We start from the raw sequence: 6,389 nt of genomic DNA, 5'->3' as shown, positions 1-6,389 counted from the left end.
ATCTCCCTAGGATGTAACAAGAGTCAGATCACATCTTCCTTTCTTCTTTCATTCTCTCTGTGACAGTTCCTCATCCTGCCTCAAGCTCTATTCTTGCCAGCCTCTCAAAAACATAATATGCAGCAGACTACCTGGATGCAGTGATCTTCTTCTCTATATGACCTTGCAAAGATGTTATTCTTCCCCGAGTCCGTGCCAGGAGTTTTATCTTAATCCTTTGTTGCAATCTCAGTATGTGAATTCACACTTGCAATGAAGAACGAGGATTTCAGGCAAATTACAGTGAAGCAATAGGAGTTTCTAGTAAAGTACATGCCTTATTTCTTCAGCTATAATGCTTACTTTTTGCTCTAAGTTTTCCCAGTGATCTGTGTTCAGCAGGATAACAAATCCATAGCCACTGGGGAACTGTACACCTGACACTATGCTGCAGACCGATTACTCGGGAATTCTTATAAATAGGGGGAATAGAAATCTGATTCTCTTCCTTCAGATATATGGTACCTCATTAGTGAACTAGGCGGTGTGGGGACAGGGAACAGAGTGTCCCCATTTTAACAATATATGACCTCTGTGAAGTGATGAGGATTTTATTTAGTAGAGGGCTTGTGGTATGTATGTACATACACTAAACAGGGTGGTAACATACCTTCACCTTTGAAATATACTCTCCAGTAAACAACAACTTAGAAAAAGAAGGGTACAAATGGCATTTCAAGAGCTTTTCTAACCATGCTGCATCTTTGCTGTGTGAAAAATAAACTGCAAAATGAAAAGATGAAGAATGAGCCTACCATTTTGCATCCTCACCTCTTAAAATAAAAGAGTGGTTTTAAAACGCATAAAAATGTTCTGCCATGATGAATTATACATTTATAACCCTATTTAGTGAAGTATTTTACCTTTGTAATTTTAAAACTGTCATTTTGACAAAAAATATAGATGAGCGAGTTGGCCTTTCACATTTAATGTTTTTGTTCTTATTTGCAATTCACCAGGTTCAGCTTTGATTAAAGAAGTGGTATAAATGGAATGCATAATGGTCAGGACTTGAAGAACATATTACTCTGACACTGCAGGATAAGACTTTTTTTTCTTTGTATAAGCAGATTTGGTTTCTTCACCTGAGAAACTTCTTGAGCCTGGGCTGCTGCTGGCTTTATCACATCTGAAATGCATCTTGCCTTTGACTCCAAATTTACATAGAAAAAGAGTCTTGATTTAAAGTGGAAGAGACAAAAGTCAAAGGATAGACATATTTATAAGCCTACACTTTCTTTTTAACAGACTTTCATCGAATGACTCATCTTTTTCTACCTGACTTTAAGCTGAGATGGGCTGTGGCTCCTGTAAAAGATCTTAGGGCCTAGACTAGTTGGTGATTAAGAAAGGTTCTGCTCTGGACTTGGTACCGCCAGTTAATGGAATGCATTCCTACACAGCAGCAGGAGCTGGTCAGGGTAATGTGACCCTGAATTAGCTCAGAGGAAATACTTCCTTCTCTACTTAGTGTCAGAGAGATATTTTTATGTCTTCAACTCATTTTCCTTGGGAGATTCAGTTCTTCCATATTAAGTTACAGTTTGTAGAAAACAAAAGCAAAAAACAAACAAACAACAACAACAACAAAAAACAAACAAAAATATTCTGCTAGAAAAGCTTGCTTTTTAAATAGTTACTCAAATGCATTCATAACTGCTGTTTTTATAAACACATGTTTAACACAAATTATCTCCCCTGTGACTTGCTCCAATTAATATAAGTTGCATTACAGCTTCACATGCACAATATTTTATTGGTTTTCTAATGGAACCAGTCTGTATTGGTATTTACCAACTGAGGGCAGTAAATCCGGATGATCCTTTTGGAAAGACATTAGTTATGTAAATCGTTTAGTGATCATTAAGGCAGGTACTTCAGGAATAAAGCAGGCAGCCATTTAGTGGCTAATAGCAACATCATGAAATTATCTACCAAGGTGCTGTTACTACCTTGGCAATGTACTGGTTTTACTTCTGATTAGTGTCTTTTGTTTCATTGTATTCAATCAGATGGACTTTCCCTCCTCAAGAGTCAGTGATAGCAGAATTTGCTTTAGGATCCAAGCGTATCAGCTTGGATGAAAAGAATATAAATAAATAACTAAAGTGGAAGACAGATGTGAGAAACAAAGGAGATAACGGAATTCAATTACGCTATTTGGAGAAAGGCCTGACAGAAGGCGTGAAACATCTACATATCTAGGAAGGCCAATTTTAGGAACTAGAATATTGGTACACTGAAGCATTAATTCTTCTTTTTTAATTTCACTCTTTGGATGTTGGTTGCAGCAGACCATTCAGCAGCATCTTTGAGCCAGCAAAAGATCTGACACCTGGCTTCCAGATCCTGTTCCAGGGAATTTCATAAGCAGTTTATGCAAATCTGAATAATATTGAGAGGAGATATTGAGACCATTATTTTAGACAATGTAAAATGTATCTTTTTATTTTTTTTATTTTTTTTTAATTCTTAGGAATTTTTCTTTAGAAGTAGAAACTGGAGGTTTAAGTCCATTTTAAGAGCAATTCCACATTTTCTGTACCTGGGTTGGTGACAACTAAGGGATAGAAGTAGCTTTTACAGGTATTTTTCATGCCAGTCTAAGTCTGAGAAAGTCTTCCTAGCCAGAACTATTTGTCAAATTAATGTTGAATTCATAAATTGTTTTGGAATGGATGAAATTGCTTTTTGGGTATATGAATAGTTCATTCACAGGAAGAAAAATGTGCCCAGCTCCAGTGGATTATATTGGCATAGATGCATCCAAATGTTGCTAGAAATGACTTCCTGGCTGAGAAAGGGTGACAAATCCCACACTTAACCTTAAACATGCACTTAAAAGCTTTCCTGCATACGAACTATGGTCTCTTTACTAGAAGTGCTAGGACAAATTTTACACTGCTTTATGTGCTCCTGTATATTTGGGCAGACTAAGTGCTAAAAGAATGCAATATGCAACATGTTTGTAGAAGTGTTCATCACATCCTCACCTTTTTCCAGAAGTGTTCATGCTTATACAGGTTTCTTTGACAGCGGAGAAGCAGGTCCGGTTTGCTAAAAGACCACAGTTTTTGTATTGCCCTTTTTCATTTGGTTTGCCTGCAGAGATTATTAAATGGAGAGACTCAAAAGAGGTAAACAAACTCTTTTGCTAACTATACCTTTTCATATCAGGGCAGTGAAACCTTTTAAGTCAAATATGACTCTTTCAGGCTGTGGAACCTGTGTGACACCTCTGCTGTACCTTTTCTTCCTTCATTGCCACTTATTCCACTTTACGGTGGCTTGATTAGCTGGCTAAGTGGAAATGCTGAACTGTAGCTGAATTCTCTCTTTCCCTATCAGTTCTTGAAAGGCCAAAATGATAAATGGAATTCAAATCTCAGAGCCTCACTTGCATCACAAAATGTCAAACCAACCACTCTGCCTGGGTTCAGTGTTTCTTAAACTCTGTTCCCTACCTTCTGTAGTAAACTCTGTTCCCTACCTTCCGTCTTCCTATGTGTCTGCATATATGCATGTGTCAATGCACTTGTGTGTATTTAAAGGCCACCTGTTGGTTGTCTAGAATTGCAGTCACAGGAAGTGTGGCAGATTTTAAAATATATCTTCTATCTCTCCTACTTGTTAATATTCAGCAATGCAAAGATCTGATGCATGAAGGTAAGAAAATAAAGGAAAAAAAAAAGAAAGGAAAATATTTTAAAACTCCAGAATGTAGTTGTTCCTTTGTGGAAAATATGGAATTTGAGTTTTCTCCAAAATAGAAGTGCAGCCTTAGGCTGTGATCCTATGCTCTTTTGAAATTGGAATGCCTTCTAATTACCTTTTTCTTAGCATGAATGGACTACAGAAAAGTCCTGAGGCTGGTATTCTGGGCTGGGAGGAACTCGTTGAATTGCCAAACTTTTTCTGTATACCTTTCCTTGGTGACGTCCTTTTTCTGACACAAATTTTTGTTCAGGTAGAATTTGAAGATTTTTCACCTCTGTTTATTACAAGCTTCTGATTATCTCTGTGGTAGATGCAACAAATATTCAGAAGGCTTGACAGGGCATCAACTCAACTTGAATCTTCTGTTGAGGGTAGCCAAAAATCCATTTCCATAATAAAAAAAAAAAATCCATGCTCACTTCCATAGCAAACTGTGAACCTATAATAAAAGATCAAAAGATCAAAACTGGTATAATATGTCTGTGGAGAAACCAAAAGAGATCATGTTCAAATGTCCCAAGGTCCTTTTCAGTCCCTGTAAACAAAACTTTTCTCACCATAAAGACAAAGGGAAGGAACCTTTAATAGCTCCAGTCTATCAGATTTGCCTGGAAGTACTTATTTGCCCCTGAGGCTGTGATTGTTTTCAGTCTGAGTATGTGAAAAAGACAGTTTCATGGCACCTAAGAAGAATTAGTATTACAAGGAGCATTATTGTGTCCCTCCGTCTGTATCTGTGAATTCTACTGTCCTGGACATTACAATGCCATTGTATCTTACAATTACAATTTTATCACCTTGTGTGTTGTGCACCTGTGACATTTTTAGGCTTCTAATTGTACAAAACTCATTGTGGTGAAAGGATCATGAGCATTTTCAAGCAGTTTATAATGAGGATGTCATTGCTTTTCATAGTGTTAACAAGATTACCATCATGTGTTCATGAATACTTAAGCACATTCAATAAAAAGGATGGGAAGTGAAGAGGATGAAGAATTGCAGCTCTGAGACTGTTAATCAAGATTGTAAATTATCCATATCCTTTAAATTCATGGTAGGACAGCAACATCAAAGCACTGTTTCTCCAACTGGCTGCAGTCTGAAAACAAACATTATTACTATTATTTTTAGGGACATCTCTATATTCTGCAAACTTTCAAGGTGGTGAAATTTTTACTCAGAATCCCAAAACACATATGGTCAAAAGCAGTTTCTGCATTTACTAGCTTCTGCCAGCTGGTTACACAGTGATCAGAACTAGAAGGAATATTTTCAATGTACTGGATCTGGAGGAGGATGTGATGCTTTACTATGAAGGGCATCAAATGTGCAGCTTGGTTTTCAGGCAGCTCCATCTATTTAATTACTGCTCTTTGTATTGAAACTCCTTCTGCCAACAAATTCATTATTGTTACTTCTCTGGAATCTGCTCACTCACACCCCTCTGTCACTGGAAAGTTTTCTTTTCTGCGCTGCTCTGGGGACACATGACCCTGGACTCGCAGTGCTGATAGGACCTGTACAAGATGTAGCAATGCATTAACCTTCTTGGATATATCAACAGGCACAAAAGAGGGTCAGGGACTGATTTCTGTCCCAGAGGTCAAATGGCATCAACCAGTTACTCCCAATACTACTAGGACTACCCCCTTACTAGAAAATTCCTGTTGCAGTTCTGTTCCACAAGCAAGGAGTGGTAAACAGCTAAACAGCATGAACAATTTTGTGTCCATTCAGTCTCAGTGCTCTTTTTCTCAGTGGTATGGATGAAGTTTCTGAATAAGAGTTATGTTGCCAGCTCCCTGCTTGCTTGGGTCCCTACCATGGAAGCAAATTGCCTGTGAGAACCTTTTTACAGCTACAATGGTTTCTGGTGAACTATTCAACTCTGAGGAGTAACAAAACTGTTCTTTACCTTTTCTGTTCACAAGAAAAACTTTGAAAGTTTTTCCATCACCCTTAAAACTAAAATTCATTGCTGTAATGAATTATTATTGCCATTATATCATGGTAATTCCCAAAAGCCAGTTATTAACTGGGGTGTTGGGAGCTTGTTAGCACTTAAATGCCTACTTAGGTGCTTTGAATACAGAGGGGGAGCCTTTTGCTCTTAGCTCCCACCAAGTAATCATTTTTTAAAATTCAGTATTGCACATTAGAGGAAATGGAGACAAGGAGATCCTATCTATTGCATATCTTTAGCCTCTTTACTGGAGTTTAATGATCTTTTTACATTTTAGACCCTTTAGATCTCTGAAATCTTTCTTCTTAGCTATATGGTGGATCACGGTGAGCCAGGGGAAAGGTTAAGTGGTATCAGCCCTTCTCAGCCTGCTGTGTCACTCAGTGGTTAGGACACTCTTGTAGAAGGTAGAATAAAGAGGTGACTCTGAGTCTCCTCTGACTGAGCAGCAAATTGAAACTGGGTTCCTGTGTGATTGCTAAAATGACCAGACTATTGAATAAAAGGTTGCTACATAACCGGTGATGTTTGTTCAGTGCTGTCAGAGACTGTAAGGCATGTTCTCTCTAAGTATACTTAATTTGCTATTGAGCAGGATGTTGGAAGGCACATTGACCTTGTTGTGCCCTGATGTAGTGTGTTGAATTTAAACCTAAGCAAGACTCAATTA

Source organism: Oxyura jamaicensis, chromosome 1 (assembly GCF_011077185.1).
Source record: "Oxyura jamaicensis isolate SHBP4307 breed ruddy duck chromosome 1, BPBGC_Ojam_1.0, whole genome shotgun sequence".
NCBI lineage: Eukaryota > Metazoa > Chordata > Aves > Anseriformes > Anatidae > Oxyura > Oxyura jamaicensis.
This window is presented reverse-complemented; position numbering follows the sequence as displayed.